Raw genomic sequence first — 24,303 nt, forward strand, 5'->3', positions numbered from 1 at the left:
CAGTATGGGTCTGTATGTGAGTGGATAGATAGGTCAGTATGGGTCTGTATGTGAGTGGATAGATAGGTCAGTGTGGGTCTGTATGTGAGTGTATAGATAGGTCAGTGTGGGTCTGTATGTGAGTGTATAGATAGGTCAGTATGGGTCTGTATGTGAGTGTATAGATAGGCCAGTATGGGTCTGTATGTGAGTGTATAGATAGGCCAGTATGGGTCTGTATGTGAGTGGATAGATAGGTCAGTATGGGTCTGTATGTGAGTGGATAGATAGGTCAGTATGGGTCTGTATGTGAGTGGATAGATAGGTCAGTATGGGTCTGTATGTGAGTGGATAGATAGGTCAGTATGGGTCTGTATGTGCTGGGTTCACTTGGTAGGGTTGAACTTGATGGTCTTTTTTCAACCCTATGTAACACAGGGGTCCCCAACCTTTCTTACTCGTGAGCCACAGTCAAATGGAAAAAGACTTGAAGAGCAACACAAGCACCATAAAAGTTCATGGAGGAGCCAAATAAGGGCTAAGATTGGCTATTAGGGGCCTCTATGCACACTATCAGCTTACAGGGGGCTTTATTTGGTAGGAAATCTTGTTTTTATTCAACCAAAACTTGCCCCCAAGTTAGGAATTCAAAAATAACTACCTGGTTTGGGGGCACTGAGAGCAACATCCAAGGACCACTGGTTGGGGATCACTGATGTAACACGTGAACATACAGCATGATGATTGGCTAAAATCATATTGCAAGAAAGTTCCAACACTGCACCCATGCCTCGTCAGAGCATTAACCTGGTGCACAGCCCAGAGGGTCTGCACCTTCACCAGAACATAGAACATTGGCACAAAGAGTGTAAGGCAAGCGGGTCTTACCCCCTGTGTGTTTATTGAAAGTGTAGCAAGCCCCTCTTGCATTACACTCGTTGTAGCAGTCAGCTTTCTTCTATGCATGATTGGCTGCAATAGATTGCTAGAACTGGAGGCAACTTTACAGCTGTTATTACATTATTGTGTATTACAAGAGCCTGCCCAGTTTGCCAGGTGTTGGTAGACAGAAATGACATGTGACAGATATAACATCACTGAGTGCCAATTATAATCGATGATCTGATGACATCACTAAGCACCGTTTATAAGGATTTAATCTACAGGATATTTAAGGCTAAATATATATATATATATATATATATATATATATATATATATATATACAGTGTATAGAAAGTAAAATAATAAAGTGCATATTTTAAACCTGCTTGTTAAACCAGTAATGCACACAAACTACAAGAAGGTAACTAAGCACTAGCGCTGCTGACAGATCATCTAAATGAGATAACTTCCAGATGTGACAGTCAGAGCCTAAATATGTTGCCAAAAAGTAAATAAATCTGCAATGCAAATTGTGTGTGCTTAGAAATGGTGTAACAGTGGCAATAAACCCCTGCTTTAGTCACTCCCATACTTCTCAATTTGACATTTATTTACTTTACTTTGCTTACTCTACCTACAAGCAGGAATCTCATGGGAAAGCATTGACTGCACATAAACTTTAATGCATGGAAAGTCTCCATATTTCTACTCATAGTCAAACCCCACACAGCATTCTGTATATATCCATGTAAATGGGCCTAAACTGGTATATACAGTGTATAGAGCAGCGCTATGGCTGAGCATAATCTATTCTCTGCTGCTCCTCACTCACTGCCACTGTTAGTATCTGTTCCCTGACAGACGGATGCATTGAGAAAGACACGTGTAGGAGGTAACTATTAGGGCAGGGGTGGGCAAACTTTTTGGCTCAGGGGCCACATTGACTTACAGACGGCCCGGGCCGGGCCGCACCAGCGTTACACCCAGGGCTGCCATTAGAAATCATGGGGCCTCTCAACTCCCACCCGGCATCCTTCAGCTCCCCACCCCAGCATCCTCCAGCTTCCCCCTTAGCATCTCACCCCGCATCCTCCAGCTCCACTCCCCAGCATCCTGAAGCTCCCCCCAGCATCCTGCAGCCCCCCCCTCAGCATCCCACCCAGCATCCTGCAGCTCCCCCCTCAGCATCCCACCCAGCATCCTGCAGCTCCCCCCAGCGTCCTTCCCATCATCCTCCTCAACATCCTCCCACCAGCTCCCCCCCCCAGCGACCTACAGTTTCCTTAGGCTCCATCCTCTAGCGACCTCCTGCCTCCTCTGGCTGTGTCAGTCCCCCGGTTTACGCTGCATCTGAAGTTTTATACAATTGCGCCCCGTGCATTCTGACGTCACGCGCACGCACGGGGCGCAACCAATCAGGAGTCGGCGGGCCGGATTAAAAAGGCAAACGGCCCGGATGTAGCCCGCGGGCCGTAGTTTGCCCACCCCTGTATTAGGGTATGGAAAGATGCAAAGGTGCAAAATATTCCAATTTAATTCATAGGCATTAGTATTAGTAGAAGTAGGGAAACAACTCAGGTCCCAGAAGTTAAGGACCATAGGGGAGTAGTAACTCAAGCTGCTTGAGACACAAAGGTAGAAGCTACATTTCACTGGTGGAGTTGCTCTTAGGAACCAATTGGATCTTTGTTTAATTTTTAAAGCAGGGCATGTACTATGCAATATAAGTCGCTCTAGACCAGGGGTGTCAAACTCAATCACATAAGGGGGCCGAAAACTAAAACACAGGCTAAGTCGCCGGCCAAATACTTAGTAAGATACTAAGGGGTATATTTATCACAATGTGTAAAAAGTGGAGTAAGACATTACCGGTGATGTTGCTCATAGCAGCCAATAGATGCTTTGCTACTGTTGAAATCTGATTACTGATTGGATGCCTTGGGCAATATTACTGGTAATGCTTCACTCCACTTTTTACACAGCATGATAAATATACCCCTTAGTCTTAGTTACTATGTGAGGAAAATGGAAATTGATCAGGCTGGATGGTCAGACACACTCACCAAGGGCCACATTAAACAGCCAGGTGGGCCGGATTTGGCCCCCGGGCCTTGTGTTTGACATATATGCTCTAGACCAAGCCAACACCTTATTGGCCCATGTATGGGGGTCTCTAAAGGCGTGTGCAATCACTATCTAGTCAATAACTGGACAGATATGTATTGGGTAGGATTTCCAAAGACAATAAAGCACAAACCCAACGTAGCACCTGATAAATATTTTGGAAAATGCTTTTATTTGCATTGACTTTCATCCTCTGCTGCCGGAACACATAGATCCCACTTTATATTAACACAACTGTGTCGCGAAAATGTTTTCAATAAAATATATACTTGTAGTCACCCAATATAAATCTTCTGCAACTTGCCAGAAAGACAAAATCTCCATAACAAGGAACTCTTGGTCATATGCACAGCTTACACAGCCAATCAGAAAAAATGTCAATATGATTGCATTAAAGGGGCTTTCAGAAGGAGCCAGCGCTACACATTGGAACTGCTTTCAGCTAACCTATTGTTTCTCCTACTCCCATGTAACTGGAGGAGTCCCAAGCCGGACTTGGATTTCTTACTATTGAGTGCTATTCTGATACCTACTGGGAGCTGCTATCTTGCTCCCTTCCCATTGTTCTGCTGATCGGCTGCTGGGGGGGGTGGGGATATCACTCCAACTTGCAGCGCAGCAGTAAAGTGTGCCTGAGTCTGAGCTTTCAGAAGGAGTCAGCGCTACACATTAGAACTGCTTTCAGCTAAACTATTGTTTCTCCTACTCCCATGTAACTGGAGGAGTCCCAAGCCGGACTTGGATATCTTACTATTGAGTGTTATTCTGATACCTACTGGGATCTGCTATCTTGCTCCCTTCCCATTGTTCTGCTGATCGGCTGCTGGGGGGGGTGGGGGGTGGGGATATCACTCCAACTTGCAGCGCAGCAGTAAAGTGTGCCTGAGTCTGAGCTTTCAGAAGGAGTCAGCGCTACACATTAGAACTGCTTTCAGCTTACCTATTGTTTCTCCTACTCCCTTACATAGTTACATATACTGTAGTTACATAGGGTTGAAAAAAGACCATCAAGTTCAACCCTTCCAAGTAAACCCAGCACACACAACCTATACTTACCAATCTATACACTCACATACATAAACTATATGTACAACTGGAGTAGTCATGGCTGGAATTGGGTGTTGGATGGGTATTGAGTGCTATTCTCATATCTACCACTAGGTGCCAGGGAGTTGTTAACTTATTACCTGCCTATTGTTTTGCTGATCAGCTGCTGGGGGGAAAGGGAAGGGGTGACATCACTTCAACCTGCAGTGCAACAGTTAATCAGAGCAGAAGTCACATGGCTGAGGGCATCTGGGAAACGAAGACATTTTTTAACGCCGCATCAAATTTCAAAATTAAATATAAAAAAACTGTTTGAGCTTTAGAAAAATATATTTCAATGCAGGATTCTACTGGAGAGTTATTTATTATTTTGTTTGCTGAAAAACATTGTTTCCCAAGATAGAATCCCATTAAAAAAAGAATTCTATGGTATTTTATCAAGGTGCTTTGTGCAAAATTGTGAAAAAATGTGAATTGTGTAATATAACCAGCATCCTAAATGCAAGTGAAGAAATTAAATAAAAATATATAGTTTGTAATAAGAGACCTGTTATTCATTCCTGATAAAATTAGGGCAATTGTAAATATATTTTTGAAATGCCCAATATTGTGAATTTTTATGTCCATTTTTGATCAGTATCTCCATAAAATGAAATGTATTTGGAAATGGCATGCCTGTTTATAACAGTTTCTCAACTGTGTTATAAAACAATTAATAAAAATAATATAATTTATAATTTTCTAAAATCTAATTGTAATTTTTAGTGATGAGCGAATCTGTCCCACAAAAATCCACAAAATGCGTTTTTTGGGTTTTTTTTAAAGCAACGGCACTGATTTTTTAGGGGCCGCTCATATTTTGACGCGGAAGTTTCGAAAAACAATTCAGCAATGGCGAAATGTGGAAATTCGTTGTGAATCTATGTAGGGTCAAACTGGACGGGTGCAGGGGGTGCACCGGGGCTACCGCCACAGGGGTCCCGCACACCCCAAGGTGCCTCCACTGGCCACGTCCCCCACCGATCTCTGCCCCCCAACGCGCCCCCTAACCTCCTGCAGGGTTCCCCTCTCAACATCCTCCCCTGAGCGTGCATAAGCGAAACGCGTCAGGGGAGGACACCGGCGGCTGGGGGAGCGGCAACAGGAATTTTTTCCCAGTGTCCCGGCGGCCCAGTCTGACCCTGAATTCAATCCTGGCGAAAAGATTCGCTCATCACTAGTATGTATGTATGTATAACTTTTTTTATAAATTGCCACAAGGGTACGCAGCGCTGTACAATCTTACAATATACACAGTTACACACAGGGAGGACAAGTGTTATAATAAATACAATAAATAAGTATAAATATACAGGGAGTAAGTGCCATGGGGTATGAGACACAGTAGGAAGGAGGTCCCTGCCCCGTAGAGCTTACAATCTAAGTGGTTGGGTAACATACAGGCACAAATTAGTAATTTTTTAAAGATGTTTCATCATTTTGTTACACAATTCAGGCAGTACAGAAAACTAGGTGTGTCCTGAAAAAAAAAAAAATCATAAAAAATCATAAAACAAAAATAGTTTAAAACTTTAAAACCATGTGTAATAAATGTAAAATGTAAGCAAATTCAGAATGGAAGTAAAAAAATAATAAAGTAATTGCAAAAATAAATATGAATACGCATTTATATAAGACAAACATATTAAGTTGACCCCCCCCCCCCCCCATATTTAAAAATGCATATTTTACTAATTAACCTTTATGGCTGACAGTGAAACTACAAAAAAGTCGTAAAAAAAGACTAATGTTTGATGTGTCGAGTCTGGCTATTGGCTTTATTGGCTATGGGGGAATAGGAAAACCCACGTTAAAAGGAAAATAGAAGCATTCTGCCCCGAGTACATGACACAGCTTGTGCCGACACATGGATTCCATACTGAAACCCGTCCTCCCTGTGGTGATCCGAATGGTATAATTTGCGTTCGCAGATCTTGGCTATATTTCAGCTGACTAACTTGTTGCCTTTATCGGTGGGTGGCCCCGGTATAATGCATTCCTACTACACTATAAAGTCTTCGGGCAACTTTATTGATAAACACAGACACACTATATGCCAATATATTTTCTTTACTATGAACTATCGCTGTTTAGCCTGCCCCCCCCGATCCGGCTTCTTATTGACTTTCCTGTTTCCATATTGTGAAAGCCTAAAAGACATATCGAAGGAGATTTATGATTATGACGTTTGTTATGCACCAACAGGAAACCGCTGCTTATAAACCTATTAAATGGTTTCTGAAGCTGAACTATGCGCTCCTGGTAACATTACATTCACCAATATACATAACAAAAAAAAAACATCCAAGTTTCCATGAAATCAGATAAATGTGTTGTTTTGTACACAGGGGGCGGGATTTCACCTGCATCTTTCCCACACAAGGAAAGGGAATCTCTACATAAATATTTCACAGAAATGTAACTGGGGTTCATTTTCTGACAGAGGACAGTAAAGGCGTTGGGAAGTTCCCCAGAGACCTGTTAGCCATTTTGTTGGCCAATACGCCATGTGAAGTTGAGAATGTAAGACGCAACAAGAAGCCAACATGATATTACCACGAATAACAACTCACAATCATTATCACAAGAGGCAGAACCATCAGATTAAATATATATATCTGACAATAACAATGTGTTACACTTTGGCGAATGATATGAAGGTTTTATGAAGGTCTTATTACTATATCTGGGAACCCTACAGGCAAATGGTGGTGATTAGTGTTGAGCCAATCTGTCCCGTTTCACTGAACAATTCAGCGAAAAATTCCCGAAATGGAGAAAATGTCGTGCCTCAAAAAAAATTGTCGCCCGCGGCTATTCTTGTAACACGCAACAATTCTTTTGACGCAGGTGACAATTTTTTTGACATGGGCGACAATTTTTGGACGTGCAGCAAATTTTTCAATCTGTTCGCCAGTGGCGAAATGCGGAAATTCAACGCGAATCCATGCCTGGCGAAACATTTTGCCCATCACTAGTGGTGATCAACCTTGCTGCATTGCAGCACCGGGGTCCCGGATTCAATCCAAACAGGATACAATCTGCCGGAAGCTTGTGTGTTCTCCCATGATGCTTTTCATTTGCTAAGGGACATAAAGGACTTTTATATAATATAATTAAAGACTAATAAATGTATAAATGAACCAATTTCAGCATTTGCTTTATGCTAATATTAGTTTATAAACATACAAACTTATGGGGTAATGGAATTACACCATTTACTATATTACCCCCATTATGTCTAAAAAAAAATGGGGGGACATTTCAACATCCATTATCTGTTACAGTGGGGGTTCTCAAACTTATTAAGCAAGGGGCTACCTCTTCCAGCTGCCCCAGCTCCGTCCGTCTTCCCAGCTCCCCCCTCCCACTGATCGATGAGTCCTCTCTCTGCCAGCGCCATCCGTCCTCCCTCTCAGCTCCCCCGTCCCGCTCCCCACTGAGTCCTCTCTCTCTGCCAGGGGTGAGGACATAGCGGAGGGCCGGGTAAATTACCCTGGGGGCCCACGGGCTGCAGTTTGAGGACCCCTGTGTTAAAGTATTTGCTTATGTTTTATATAAATGTAGGGTTTTGCCAACCTTTATTTCAGGAAATTCCCTAGAAGGGTTTTGGCCAGCCAAGATTTGGGCCTATTTTACAGTTGGGAGGGAGATTTGTTTCCCTATTCAGATTAAAGTATTTTCCTGGCAGTTCAGTAACGGGCCTGGGGGTGTCAGGGATCCCTAATTTATAAAAGGGCAAGCTTACACATGTTGTATCCCTTTTGGCCCCCATTTGCTGGAAGAGGTGCTGTGCTGAAGGGCCTGGATGCTGGAAGGCCCAGTAAGTGTAGTAAGTGTTTTGTAATAGCTCTAGCACTCTTCTAGCATAACTTACTATATGAATGTATTGTATTCGACTGTTTCAGATTAGGTTCTTTTTTAGAATTTAATTCTTTAGCATCTTTATGAAATGTTACTTACAAAAACAGATATTTATTTATTTAGATGTCTTCTCTCTCTTCGTAAGATTGGCTGCCCTCATCTTGTACAAGAAACGACTTCCACCAGTTATGTTTCAGTAATAATGCAACGCAACACAACAGTATGTAGGGAGACCATAAGTCATACAACTTTGTATGTATAAAGCTTGAACATGCCGCACAATGTGTTACAGTCAAATAGAGAAATACAATTGTTACAGATTATTTTCAGTTTCAATGCATCACCTGGAAATAGCTCCTCCCTGCAGAAACCATTAGATTCCTAAAGTATCTACCACTCATGGCCAAGGGACAAAACATGGCATGAATAAACGTTGAAGGCAACTAAAGCCTGACAGAGATATACCTTATTCATACAATGGGCCTCTGTGCCGGGCCCCCCTGTTAATAAAATCTTCAGAGGGGCCCAGTGCAGAGTAGCACCCTAATACGTTGTCCTTCAGGTCAAGCCCCCTGGCCCACTGGCCTGTAAATCCCTGCTCCCTGTCTGCTCTCCTACCTTGGAGCTGGTGTGGAATGGAGATTTAACTGCCAAATGGAGGAATCAGACCCCTCGGTATGGGCCCCTCCGTCCCCAGGCCCCCCATGACCCATTGTTACGCCATTGCTCACCAGCAGGAAATGTTTCCCAATGGCAACAGCAGTGAAGTTATGGAATTCCTCAATGGAGGAGCTGAAGATGAGTGATGAAATGGCTGGGTGGCTGGAAAGGAGTGTCCAGTTGCCATTGTTCAATACAATATAGAGTGAGTGATCCATGGAGTAATCTGAATTCCATATTAAAGGTCATAGAATGCCCCACCCATGCACATAGTGCTGCTGCGTATCCCATACATACCTGAAATAGCAACAACACTTGGGTTCTATGTTTAAAAAGAATAAGGAGATATATATTTTTTTAAAAAGGGAATGATTCTGTGTTCCCTGTGTCGGACTCCGACGGGTGGAGCCCATCTGAGCGGTCCCTGTGGCCGACTAAGTGATTTACAAGGTTCTTCATTTTGAAGGGGATCCATTCCACACTTACATTTTTCCAATACCTGAACAAACAAAGAGCAAAGAATCACAAATGAAAGTATTTCTCAGCTCCTTTAGCGGCTCAAATTAAAAACAGAATCAAAACACAATTAATGCCGCAGCCGAAAGCTTTATTTAAACGCATAAAATGTATCGTTATAACAATAGGGAAACCCACACAATCGTTTGTTTTTATGTTGAACGGGAAAGTCAATTTTCTGTACCCGGATAAAGCAGTAAAGTGCTTATGATGTAGGAAATAAAGACATAAATAAAAATAGGTCTTGTTCCTGCGGATTTAGAGTTGCCATTAGAAACGCTGATATCCTCAGGGAGCCAAGGGGTTTGTGCATAATAAGGGGCGAGCTTTAAACCTCTGCTCTTTATTACAAGGTGTTGATTTCTGGATTAATCCAATAAAAACACATTGGGTTTTGTCAAAGAGCTTCCAAACAACCCAGATTTCTTCTTCAGATGTGCCGTTAGCAACTGGAAAACTGCGGTCAATATGAATTCATGTGTCATAAGGGCACTTTATGAACCTGCTGGATTTATTCAGCATTTATTTGGAAAGATCATTGTACCAAGACATTCAGATCATTCTCTGCCCATAATAGTTGGACTTTTGCATTATTACATATCAATACATACATACATTTCTATGCATGGGCATTTAACGTGCATTTAAGGCTTTTCCCTGCTAAAAAAAGAGTGCTTAGGTTGTTTGACTTTGGCTTGCCTGCCTGGTTTTTCAAATAAGAAAATCGGGACAGCACTCCCCCTGATTGACATCTTAGTCCCGCCCCTGTGATATCAAGCTTCTGCCTCCGATGTCATTAGCTGTGCCCTGTGACATCACTGCCCTACCTGGAGCACAACCTGGCTTTTAAGTTCTTTTGTGGTTGACAGAAGCATAAAAAAGTCATTGTGGGTCTCATTTATTCATGACCTAGATGCATGTACTAGAACAGCGATCCCCAACCATTGACTCAGGGGCAACATTTTGCTTCCCAACCCCTTGGATGTTGCTCCCAGTGGCCTCAAAGTAGGTGCCGATTTGTTAATTTCTGGCTCGGAGACAAGTTTTGGAAGCCCAGAGACACAGTTTTACTCCAAGCAGAGCCTCCTGCAGGCCACATGGGGCTACCAAATAGCCAATCACAGCCCCAACTTTTCTCATGCTTGTGTGGCTCCCCAACACTTTTTACATCTGTGTGTGGCTCACAAGTGAAAAAGGTTTGGATGCAAAGGGTGCAAAATTGCAGTCCTTAATTCTCATTAGGAAGACCTTGTGTTTGGAGCATACCTGTGTGCTGTATCTTTCTTAATCTTAATCTTTTTAATTCAGAGCGAGAAACAAAGTGCAGAGTGGATAAATGCAAGGCTTGTCCATAGGGCAGGCAGTAGGTTTGGGCTCCTTTGCACCTCGTGGTTGCTGCTGCTCAATCCCTAACTTTCATATCTAAATGAGGCACAAGGGGGCTGGATGCCGGCCTAGCCCAGTCTACCCATCATTAATACTGTGCTGCCAAGCACAGGGAGTGCTGTATTCATGGGCGGAGCACAGGTCCTTCGGATATGCACCTGTAAGCACTCTCCCATGGCACAGGGTGCAAAATGTGAAATACATGGCTACTTCCATCTGTTTTTTGCACTTTGCCCCTGCCCCATGTATGACAAATGACCTCTTGTAGTGTCACTAACAATATTCCTACTTTAAGATCTCCACCTCCTTTTGCATTTATTTGGCTTTTTGCATAAATATTTAGGCTGTTATAAAGCTACTTGGAATGAAAATACCCGCTAGAACCTTGGTTTTATTAGAAAGTGGGAGAAAGGCACTTGTACTTGTAGTATTTATTAGTATAAGGGATAAGGGATAGTATATTAGTATAAGGGATAAAACTTGTGTTGTCTAAAATTCTCTAAAACACCAGTCTAATATATTGGACCCATGTATTCCTAAGGGATAGAAATATATTTGAACAACTGGAGTGGTTCAGTAAAAGCTACAATAAATGCAATTCTTCTGAATAGTATATGCAGACATTGCAAGGCATTTTGGCCAAATCCCAGCTAAATAATTTAACCTTTTCTGGCTGTATATATCAGCTTAGGGCCTCAAGGTCTCTAGGTTCTGAGCTGGGATAGATAATGCCACTTATCACTTCCACTTAAGAATAAATAAAAACAAGATTCAGCACCTTGGACAGCCATTTGCAGAGCTCCTATGTGAGAATGCACCCACGAGCGCTCCAACCCAGTCTGCATCGCACCCAGGTCTCCTCCACTCAGAATGCAGAATATAATGAGAAGAACAAAGCCGTCCCTATAATTACTCTGCTCAGTGTATGCCAAAGCTACACGACTGAGCATATTCTAACAGTACTACCAATTCCATATTGAGAATCTGAAAATTCTATATCAAAATTGGCTGCCAAACTAAATTGATTTTGCCCTGTGCTATTAACTGAGTTATATCATTCAATTGGTTCCTATATTTTACACTGTAGATCATGTGATTAAATAATATTTTTACAGCTTTTGAAAGCAAAAAGCTACATAAAAAGCTTGACCACAAACTGGGAATGAATTACATAGTCCCATATATCAGCAGAATGTATTCCCCCTAGGATCTGCTTTCTATTATATGTCAGCAAGGGCCTGCCTTGGGGGACAATGGAATGAAGCAAAGGTGGGAATGAGGGAGACAAAAACACAGGGAAGGTATTGGGAAGGTTACCTCTGTGTCTTTTTGCTTTTATTTCCCCATAGAAACAGGCACTGGAAGCACTAAGATATATAAGGGCAAGGCCAGAGTACACGGAGGAGCCCAGAGTACACGGAGAAGCCCAGAGTACACGGAGGAGCCCAGAGTACATGGAGGAGCCCAGAGTACACGGAGGAGCCCACAGTACAAGGAGGAGCCCAGAGTACACGGAGGAGCCCAGAGTACACGGAGGAGCCCACAGTACACGGAGGAGCCCACAGTACACGGAGAAGCCCACAGTACACGGAGGAGCCCAGAGTACACGGAGGAGCCCAGAGTACACGGAGGAGCCCAGAGTACACGGAGAAGCCCAGAGTACACGGAGGAGCCCACAGTACACGGAGGAGCCCACAGTACACGGAGGAGCCCAGAGTACACGGAGGAGCCCAGAGTACACGGAGGAGCCCAGAGTACACGGAGAAGCCCAGAGTACATGGAGGAGCCCAGAGTACACGGAGGAGCCCAGAGTACACGGAGGAGCCCACAGTACACGGAGGAGCCCACAGTACACGGAGGAGCCCAGAGTACACGGAGGAGCCCAGAGTACACGGAGGAGCCCAGAGTACACGGAGGAGCCCAGAGTACACGGAGGAGCCCAGAGTACACGGAGAAGCCCAGAGTACACGGAGGAGCCCACAGTACAAGGAGGAGCCCAGAGTACACGGAGGAGCCCAGAGTACACGGAGGAGCCCAGAGTACACGGAGGAGCCCACAGTACAAGGAGGAGCCCACAGTACAAGGAGGAGCCCAGAGTACACGGAGGAGCCCACAGTACAAGGAGGAGCCCAGAGTACACGGAGGAGCCCAGAGTACACGGAGGAGCCCAGAGTACACGGAGGAGCCCACAGTACAAGGAGGAGCCCAGAGTACACGGAGGAGCCCACAGTACAAGGAGGAGCCCAGAGTACACGGAGAAGCCCAGAGTACACGGAGGAGCCCAGAGTACACGGAGGAGCCCACAGTACAAGGAGGAGCCCAGAGTACACGGAGGAGCCCACAGTACAAGGAGGAGCCCAGAGTACACGGAGGAGCCCAGAGTACACGGAGGAGCCCCTCGCAGGCATGGGAAGGACCTAGCAATGCTTAGGATAAATAATGCTGGCGCTAAGCATCCCACACAAGAGTGACCTCGATTCACTCCATAAATACTTCGTTTATTGTTTTCAAAATCCAAATTGGCCAATTTAATGCCCTTAAAGAGACATTTTGGATGAAGGCAAAATGTGAAGGAAGCGTCGGCCAATACAAACAAACAGGAACATTCTCTTTATTCAGTGTGTCTCTGTGTCAGATTTCTGGCGCTCGGCGCAGCAAGTTGGGCAGCTGAAGAGCAGCTGTTGATTCGGCACACAGTTAACACATTTTCTTAAAAAAAAAAACGAAAAATCCGACTTATAACAAACAGGCAACTTTTATTTGTCCATTTTGTGGCTCCCGGCGATATTCAAAGCCCCTGCATACTGCTCTCTGCCTCGGGAGCAGCTGATCGGAAGCAAAAAGTCAAATTCATTTGCTAAGGAAGCTTTAAGGCCATTTCTCCATTGCACGTTCAATTACCGTTATTGGTCTCTGCGGATTTCAACCTCTCAGAGTCTGAAAGCAAAAAGAAAAAAAAAACATGAAAGAGAAAAAAAAAAACCACAGTAGGAAGTAGGTGGATCAGAATAGGAATGGCACAACAACAGGATGACTTTGCACACTGGGCACAGACGGCTTTAATGGAATCCTTTTTATAAAAAAAATAAATAATGGCTTTTTATGATTTTTCCAGTCAAAGTCGCCACCTGCTAGAAAATGATGTTTGTGAAAAGCTTATGTAACGCTCCTATGAAAACACTGAGGTTTAAACAGACAAAGAAAGGTGGTGGTTATGCCCAAGTCATCAGTAGATTCTGTGGATTTTTATGGCGCATAAGGCTCATTTACTCACCGCAGGGCAGGTACAAAGTGGAAAAAACAGGTACAAAGTGCAACGTCTTTTTTTGCAATTGCACCCTGCCCTGTGCCCCACACCCTTCACCCACAGCTCATTGCGTTCCAGGGTGGACCTGAGCCTTTCCCATGAATACAGCACCCCTTGTGCTCAACAGAGATGTATTCATTGTAGACTGGCGGTGGCCCGTGGGCATCACTTTGCACGTCATCCAGACATGGAAGCACCAACAGGTGCAAGTGCAAAGTGTCTAAATAAATGGAGATTGCATGGAAATTATGATGGAAAAAGCCATTTAGAGAGACATTTGAATGGTGTGTGAGTGCCTGCTCATGAGGGGAGACCTGTGCAAAAAGTAGAAGGTATAGATTGTATTTCAATATAGAGGTTTGTTTTACACTACCCAGTCTTTTGTTTTGTTACCATTTTGGAATTTTGGGGTAACTAATATTGAGCAACACAAATTTTATATAAATTTTACCTCTGGGGGAGGACACACTACTGGGGCCATCCTATCTTTCTTACTCCACCCCATGCTGCTTATGGGCACATACAATACATGGGATCTTTCTGATCACTCCCTCTCTCTTTTGGAGATCCAGAAGAGTCTTTAGCCCTCTGCTGTTCTTACTCTATACAACGTCTTTAGAAAAATGTATTCAGTCATTTGGACTTCAGCACTACCTTTATGACACCCAAATCTACCTGTCTACTCCTGACCTCTCCCCTTCTGTCCTTTCCCAAGTTGCCTGTCTGCTATCTCCTCCTGGATGTCACCACATCACCTGAAACAGAATCTCTCTAAACCACAATCCATGATCTTCAGGTGTCTCTCACAGCCCATCAACCACACAGGCAGTCTGTCTAGAAATTTTCTTAGACTCCCGTCTTTTACACCACACATCCAAACACAGGCCAAATCCTGACTCTTTCTTCTGCCCAACATCGCCATAAGACAATCTTACCTAAGCTCAAATACAACTATTCAGTCTCTAATTATTGCACCTTGACTACTGCAACTTACTTCTTGCAGAAGATTCAATTATCACCTTTCACAACTCCAATCTGTCCTAAATACTGTCCTTCATTCACACAACCTTTACTCTGCTTCTGACCAGCTTCTCCTCTCATCACTCTCAACTGCAAGACGTCTCTCAGGCTTCTGTCTGTCTCTGCAACTCTCTGCCTCCATCAGTCTCTCTCCTTCCTTCCAAACTACCAAACACTCCCTATTTAGGGAAGCATATTCAATGCATTTTGACTGATCAGACATTATAAATTGCCATCTGTTTCCATCCTCCTTATCTTTCAAACATACCCTCATGCTTTATATTGTAATCTCTTATGAGAATTGCCCTCTGGTCCTATTCTATACTCTGTAACCCTTGTTTGTTAAATTATTAAAAGTTCCTTGTTTGTTATAAATTAATATAAAGTGCGGCCTAACTTACTAAGCAGAAAACATGTACCATTTTGCATGTATGAGTGGGAGCTGCTATACTGTGTCCCTCTTTGGAGTTTGAGGGCAGTGGCACGCAATGGTGCTGATCAGAACAATGGGAAGGGAGCAAGATAGCAGCTCCCAGTAGGTATCAGAATAGCACTCAATAGTAAGAAATCCAAGTCCGGCTTGGGACTCCTCCAGTTCCATGGGAGTAGGAGAAACAATAGGTTAGCTGAAAGCAGTTCTAATGTGTAGCGCTGGCTGAAAGCTCAGACTCAGGCACAATGCACTGAGATGGCGCCTACAAACCAATATTACAGCTACAAATACATTTGTTGGTTCAAGAATAAAAGGTTAAATGGCAGAGGGAATTATTTGCTGTGTAACAGTGTCATTTAGTAATAAAAAGTACCCCATAAAAATCATGACAGAATCCGTTTAATGTTCACTGTACATGAAACACACTGAAGATACTGCCCATTGTACCGCAGTTATATCCCATGATAAGAGGAGGCGGGGCTCAGCCAGAGGTAGGGTGTAAAGACGAAACTTTTCCCTCGGAGATCACTGAACCAGGAAGAGAGAAGCGAAGATTCTTTCACCTTGGAATCTCCGGCCTCTTTGCTAAAGTCTCTAATGTATCATTCTTATCTATTAACAAATGTCACAGCAAATAATTCAAAACATTTTTAAGAAAAAGGGAATAAAATGTAATTCTAAGCAACTTCCCAACATAAATTAAGAACTGTCAGAAGAAGTGTAATTGTTATTATTTGCTTGTTCCTTTCTATGCGCTGCTGAAACAGTAGCAGGACCCACAGATCTGCTCCAGCCTGAACTCCCTAAAGGCCCCCATACACGGGCCGATAGTAGCTGCCAATATGGGTCCCTTAGACCAATGCGGCAGCTAATCGGCCCATGTATGGGCACTAACGACAGGCCTGCCCAACCGATATCTGGCCTCAAATCAGGCAGATCTCGATCGGGCAGGTTAGAAAATCTAATCAGACCGGGACAGCATCGGCTCGTTGATGCGGTCCCCGGACCGACTTTTCCTATACCTGCCGTTATAATTCGATTGTTTGGCCCCAGGGCCAAAAGATTGAATTACCCTGGATTCTCCCGATATCGCCCACCCGTAGGTGGCTCACCAAACGAGCGGATCTTATGGTGTATGGGGACCTTTACTGTGTCGCTTGTATTATAACAGAGCCAAGGCATGGGGAGAATCCCACGTAATAGAAAGAAATATAAATGTATGTGACATTTTAGGCACTGTAAATATAGTTTGCTCATGTGTCTTTGATTATGCACATGTAATGCATCTGTATTAAAGGGGAACTCCAGCCTCTGATCCAAAATTTGTTAAAGCCCCACACAACTCAGAAACCCCTAATATCCCTATCACTGTAATCTGTTCCTTCAAAAAGTAGGAATAAATCCCATTTATATGCCGAATTCCAGCTGCAAAACTGTTCTTTTTTCTGAATCATTTGAAATCCTGGCAGGGGAGGAGGGACTAAAACACTGATGTTACAGATTGTAACAACTTCTCCACAGCTTACAGACAGCATGCAGGAACTACATAACCCACAATGCATTGCACTGGGATGTTCTTTCCTTATGGGCATCACGTGTGCAGGGGATTGTGGGATTGGGAGGAGGCAGGCTGAAGGCAGGCTGAGGACAGGCGACTACTGTTACATTTTATTTGAGTCACAAAGTAGCCAGCCAGATCAGCAGGGGAACAGGGGGCGGGGCTTAGGGAACTGTTCCAAACCAGATTATTACATTAAACATCATGAAAAGGCTGCATACTTTTTAATTTATGTATATTGCAAAGTTGATGAAAATTATGTTTACTTTTTACAAAGCTTACGTTGTGTTTGGGTGGAGTTTCCCTTTAAACATTCAGGAACCAAGAGGCCGATTTACTAAAAGTTGAAATGTTCTATTTTTATCTTTAAAAAAAATCACAAAAAAAAAAACTCATTTACACAACTGTCATTTCTTCAATCATCTGAACTGAAAAAGTACGAACGAAAAAGTGTCACGGAAAAGTCACGATAACCAGGACTTTATGGTATTGTCGCACAAAAAAAAATCTGAAAACCTCTAAAACCACAAAAGCCAAGAAATTCATAAACTTTTTTTTTAACATAATTCAAAAACTCTAAAATAATAAAACATGAAGACCACTTGATGAGTTGCTTAGAACTGGTGAACTGCATTGCTACCTCATGTAAGCACAACTGCCTTCATTTGGACCCAAAATTGTGTAGAGAATGAGAAAAACACTGCATTATGGGTAACAAAATGCACTCACAGTCATACATGAGCCCTAATAGGTCTCTATTGGCATACTGACTTAATAGCAGATGCACAGAGAACTTTCTGTTCAGATCACGGGAGCATAGAAGGAGGAGATGAGATAGAGGCCTAAAGTAGATCACGAGTGGAATAAACGGGGCAATGAAGTGCTTTTAATGTAGAATTTTGCATTAATTCTGGAAGTAGCAGGAAGTGAGTGGAAGTAGCAGGAAGTGAGTGGAAATAGCAGGAAGTGAGTGGAGGAGCAGCAAGTGGGGGAGCAGAGCAGAGAGGCAGCAGAGAAGTGATTGGTAAGGAGATAAGCCTGGCAGAAGAACCCATTATGGACTGTAGAGGAGGGAGCTGGGAAAGAAGAAAGGTAATAGTCTAGAATAATGGCCTTTTGCTAAGTTCAGTTGCTTCTGTCTGGACCATGAGTTGTATTATTTATATTTAGCATTTTTAGCAGCTAATCTCATAATAATACTAGCCAATGGATTGTTAATGGTGAACATTCATGTTACACTGCATATTTCCTAGCGCTTGTTGCTCCCTTATAAACACTGTGCAGCTGAATGTATTTCATATCTGAACTAAAACACAGAAAGTCATTGATACATCGGAGCAGTCAGGAGAGTAATAGGAATATGACTGCCTAGTGCACAAAGCAGGTTCTTACACTTTAGCCACTAGGTTCTCGCCTACTCAGGAGAGGTCTCACCTACTCAGGAGAGGTCTCACCTACTCAGGACAGGTCTCACCTACTCAGGACAGGTCTCACCTACTCAGGACAGGTCTCACCTACTCAAGACAGGTCTCACCTACTCAGGACAGGTCTCACCTACTCAGGACAGGTCTCACCTACTCAGGACAGATTTCACCTACTCAGGACATGAAGTTGGACCATGAGTTGTATTATTTATATTTAGCAGTTTTAGCATCTAATCTCATAATAATACTAGCCAATGGATTGTTAATGGTGAACATTCATGTTACACTGCATATTTCCTAGCGCTTGTTGCTCCCTTATAAACACTGTGCATTTGAATGTATTTCATATCTGAACTACTACACAGAAAGTCATTGATACATTGGAGCAGACAGGAGAGTAATAGGAATGGGACGGCGTGGTGCACAAAGCAGGTTCTTACACTTTAGCCACTAGGTTCTCACCTACTCAGGACAGGTCTCACCTACTCAGGACAGGTCTCACCTACTCAGGACAGGTCTCACCTACTCAGGAGACATCTCACCTACTCAGGACAGGTCTCACCTACTCAGGACAGGTCTCACCTACTCAGGACAGGTCCCACCTACTCAGGAGACATCTCACCTACTCAGGACAGGTCTCACCTACTCAGGACAGGTCTCACTTACTCAGGAAAGGCCTCACCTACTCAGGAGAGGTCTCACTTACTCAGGAAAGGTCTCACCTACTCAGGAGAGGTCTCACCTACTCAGGAAAGGTCTCACCTACTCAGGACAGGTCTCACCTACTCAGGACAGGTCCCACCTACTCAGGAGACATCTCACCTACTCAGGACAGGTCTCACCTACTCAGGACAGGTCTCACTTACTCAGGAAAGGTCTCACCTACTCAGGAGAGGTCTCACTTACTCAGGAAAGGTCTCACCTACTCAGGACAGGTCTCACCTACTCAGGACAGGTCTCACCTACTCAGGAGACATCTCACCTACTCAGGAGACATCTCACCTACTCAGGAGAGGTCGCACCTACTCAGGACAGGTCTCATCTACTCAGGACAGGTCTCACCTACTCAGGACAGGTCTCATCTACTCAGGACAGGTCTCACCTACTCAGGACAGGTCTCACCTAATCAGGACAGGTTTCACCTACTCAGGAGAGGTCTCACCTACTCAGGACAGGTCTCATCTACTCAGGACAGGTCTCACTTACTCAGGACAGGTCTCACCTACTCAGGACAGGTCTCACCTAATCAGGACAGGTTTCACCTACTCAGGAGAGGTCTCACCTACTCAGGACAGGTCTCATCTACTCAAGACAGGTTTCACCTACTCAGGACAGGTCTTACCTACTCAGGACAGGTTTCACCTACTCAGGACAGGTTTCAGTTAAAGCCTAAACCTTGATGTGTTTCGGGTGCTCCCACCCTTAATCACAAGCATCCATGGGCCCTAGTCTTTGCAGATCACCTTGAAAAAAATGGAAAACTTGGAAATCTTGATTGTGCACTTATTTTTGAAAAATTGAAGTCTCGAAAACACGAGTAAGAGAGGACTCACACAGCCCGCTGAGCTTGGGTATGGGGAGGCCAGAAAAGGCCAAAAAAACTGAAAAAAAAGAAAAAATCTTGATGGTGCATCTCAAAAACTTGATTGAGAAACAATTCAACTTCATTTTCAACTTTTCTCTCCAAGTTAAATTTAGGTTATTTTACCGCATCTTTAAATATTAAGGATTTTTAAATCCCCCAAAAACCAAAAAAAATAAAACCATCCAATATAACTGACAGTTTGTAATTTGGAAGCCTTTCTCTTCAGAGAGCCTTCCCAAACAAATCCCTAAATGTCTTTGGTTGAGACTTGGCGCCTTATCGCATTTTATTGGACTTTGCGGTAAGTTCAATGGGGAAGAATGCCACCAATTTGCGTCAATGGGAGCGTATTTAGCATATTTGACTGAATAACATTACACAGACGAGCCACTTTTATTTTCCAATTTCGTTCATAAAAGGTCACAGTCACAGCAACAAAATAAGCAAATTTTCTGATGTCCCTGCGTTTTTTTTTCTTCTAAATTAGACTTGAATCATTGAGATCATTTAGAGAAAATGTGACTTAGTAGGTATTTATACAAGCTGTAATCCAATTTGCCAAAGTACATTCTAATTTCATTTTGAATAAATGACCCTAACTGTCTCAATCTATGCGGAGAACGAGAATGTTATTATCCGTTACAATGTTTTTAATTTGGCAAAGGGATAAATTCTCCGTATGTTTACAGAAATTCTTTATTTTTTGTATTGTTATTGCTTTTACAATTGTGCTACAAGTCCAGAAAATTCTGCTTGATATCCATGTAGCAGTCAGAATCCGGATTAAGGCTAAAGTTCCACGGGGAAATTTAGTCGCTGCGATTTTTAAAAAGCGACAAGTCGTCCGTCGTTTAGGCTGATGCCACACGTGGCGTTTTTATGCGGTGTTTTTTCTCAGCCTCAAAACGCCGCACAAGCCACACAGCCCCTGACTATGGCGTTTTTCAGCCTAGTACTGGTGACGTAGCAAATCCCGTTTCCATGGTGCTAATAGTGCGATATAATAAAAAACGCTGCGTATTTCCGCTAGGTCTGGCAGCTGCCTTTGTGTATACATAGGAATAGCTTGCTGTGCAAATACTGGCGTATTTCGGCCATTTGAAAAATCCTTGCTAAGGCGTTTTCTAGCGTATTTCCGCATTGTGTGGTTTGCTTCCAGTCTTTTCAAGTTATTTCTATAGATGATGATATCAGGTGTTTTTCAGCCGCCGAGAGAATTAGAAAATACGCAGCGTAAAAACGCCACGTGTGGCATCAGCCTTACTAACAAGAGATTTCCACAATGGAGCGATTCTATTTCCCACAAATCCAGGTGCCATATTCCCCGCCCACAATTAGAAATGACATTCAGGGCAATGGGGAAATCGCAGCGACTTCCCGCTCAGTGGGTTTTACTTTCAGCGATTCCTATAGTTTTCGGGATTCAAACTCGTACTTTGATGGATAGACCCCCTTAGTGACGACCGAATTTGTCCTATTTTGCTTCGCCGAAAAAGTCTTGAATCCTGTGGAAAATTTGGGAAATGACGCAAATGTTGTACATCAAAAAAATGACACACACAATAATTCTTTTTTGATATGAACATTTGCGCCATTTCACATAATTTTTTTAGGCACGCAACATTTTTTGTTTGCCACGAACAACATTTTTTTATGCACGCTGAATCCATGCTCGTCGAATTATTTTGCATTAACTTGACTATCTCACATTCGTAATAGTTGAAATTTTGCCTTGAGTAGGTCTCATTGACTCTATTTCCTCCAAATCCAAGTGTCATATTCCCCGCCCACAATTAGAAATGACATTCAGGGCAATGGGGAAATCGCAGCGACTTCCCGCTCAGTGGGTTTTACTTTCAGCGATTCCTATAGTTTTCGAGATTCGAACTCGTACTTTGATGAATAGACCCCCTTAGTGACGACCAAATTTGTCCTATTTCGCTTCTCCAAAAAATTCTTGAATCCTGTGGAAAATTTGGGAAACGACGCAAATGTTGTACGTCAAAAAAAATGACACACACAATAATTCTTTTTTGATATGAAAATTTGCGCCATTTCACATAATTTTTTAGGCAAGCAACATTTTTTTTTTGCCGCGAACAACATTTTTTTATGCATGCCGAATTTTTCCACGGTGAATCCATGCTCGTCGAATTATTTTGCCCATCACTAACTTGACTATCTCACATTCATAATAGTTGAAATTTTGCCTTGAGCAGGTCCCATTGACTTTAACATGACTTTGCAAGATTTTAGATCTTTCAGTTTTTTTTAAAAGCCTAAAAAAATGTCGTTTTTTTAAACTGTAATCCAATTTCATGATTTTTAGCACACAAAAATTTGAACCACGGAAAAATTTAAAGAGGAATGTTGATGAATAACCCTCATCAAGGCTGTGTACTTATTATGATTTAAGATTTTTTGGCGAAATGCGTGACAAAATTCACTGCAGGAAAATGATGCACGTCAAAGAAATTGTCGTGCACTGCACTTTTTTGGACGCACACGACAAAAATGATGCATTATTTACTTGCATGCCGTGGTGAATTTTGACACCCGTTTCACCAAAAAATTCCACCAGCTGCGAAGTGCAGAAATTTTCTACAAATCCATCACTAGTGTTTTTCTAACACAGATTCGCTCATCACTAGGAAACACTCATGCATAAGTTTGCGTTTTTTTAATAAATTAGAACGCAGTTTTTCTCGATTGCCAGCATATTTACAAAATTTACAAAAAGTAGTTGAATTGTACAAAAAAACAGATAGCGTTAATGCATACAGAAAAACTTGATTGCATTCTAATAGGGATGAGCAAATTTTTTTGCCAGGTATGGATTCGTAGCACAATTGTGCATTTTGCCATCAGGGGTGGGCCGAGCCGACCGGGCACCCTAGGCAACCCGGTCGGCCACCTCGCACCTGTGCTAACGCACAGGTGCCAACGGGGTTGGTTTGCGAAGCGATAGTTCATTGCCCCCACCGAGTAATCACAAGCGGCGGGGGCAATGAAAATGGAGTGCACAGACTAGGGGTAGGCAAGATAGGCTCCTGCCTGGCGCCCCCTAGTCGTTGCACCCTAGGAAGCTGCCTCTTCTGCCTACCCCTAGTTCCGGCCCTGTTTGCCATTAGCGAATTGTTTTGCAAATTTCAGCGAAAATTTGCAGTGGAAAAATTTGTTGCGCATCAAAAAAAGTTGCGGTTGTGTCAAATTGGGCCCAGTCGCATCAAATTGGATTGGTCACGTCAAAATAGGCGCGGGGTCGAGTCAAATCTGGCACGGTTGTGTAAAAAAAATGTGTGCGAAAAAAAGCAGACTACAAAAAAAGACGCATGTGACAAAAAAAGACACAGGTGACAAAAAAAGTCACGTGTCAAACGTGTTTCGCGGTTTTCCGCCATTTCGCGAATTTTATATGTCATTTCGCAAATTTTTTGGGCAAAGCGAAACAGGAGAGATTTGCTCATCACTACATTGTAATTGAAATTTAAAATAGCTGTAATTATGAAGACACGGCTCCTTGTAACTACAGAAGCCCGGAAGCCTTTAGCTGCCGATTTTCAAGTTTTTGAGATTTTCTCAATTGATAAATCTCAAGAATATCAAATTGGAAATGTTGTTTGCCCGCTTTGAGCGCATTAACTACACGCTGAAATATAAAGCTGTGAGACGTGTAGGCCAATTTCCCATTCTGGCATGGGAGAAGGTGTTAGCGTAATAAAAGCTTCGTAAAAGCTCGCTGTGAGTGCCGCCGCTTCTTTAAACCGTAATTCACAACCGAAAATTCTCTGCTGCCCGCGCTTCTCCCATTAACTTCAATGAGTTCCACCGGGTCCAACGCGGTGTATAAATGATGTGCTGTAAATGCCTTTATAAATACCGCCATTAGCGGACGGACCAATTCCATGATCATGATCCATGGTGTTAATTCTCCCATAAGGACTGCAGCGCAGCTTTATAAATACAGCCTTTATTTTGCATCCTTTTTTATGTCGATTTATAGGTGTCAAACATTTTACACAGCTCAAATATGTTATTAAATTGCATAACCTTATTCTACACTCTGTGAAAGGTCAGTTTATTTTTTATGAGAACTTCCAGTTCTTTACATAGAACCTCTAATTCTCGGCATACTTACAGTGCCTGAATTATTTGCTTTCCCGTGCCCCAACTGAATTGTATAATCAAAGGGGATTTATAAAAAAAAAAAAAAGGTTCCCCCAGTATATATATATTTAAAATACTCTTGTACAGGTATTGGATCCGTTATCCGGAAACCCATGATCCAGAAAGTTCCAAATTATGGAAAGGCCATCTCCCATAGACTCCACTACAAGCGAATAATTCTAATTTTTAAAAATTATTCCCTTTTCCTCTGTAATAATAAAACAGTACCTGTACTTGATCCCAACTAAGATATAATTACCCCTTATTGGGGGCAGAACAGCCCTATTGGGTTTATTTAATGGTTAAATG

This window comes from Xenopus tropicalis, chromosome 1, assembly GCF_000004195.4.
Source record: "Xenopus tropicalis strain Nigerian chromosome 1, UCB_Xtro_10.0, whole genome shotgun sequence".
Taxonomy (NCBI): domain Eukaryota; kingdom Metazoa; phylum Chordata; class Amphibia; order Anura; family Pipidae; genus Xenopus; species Xenopus tropicalis.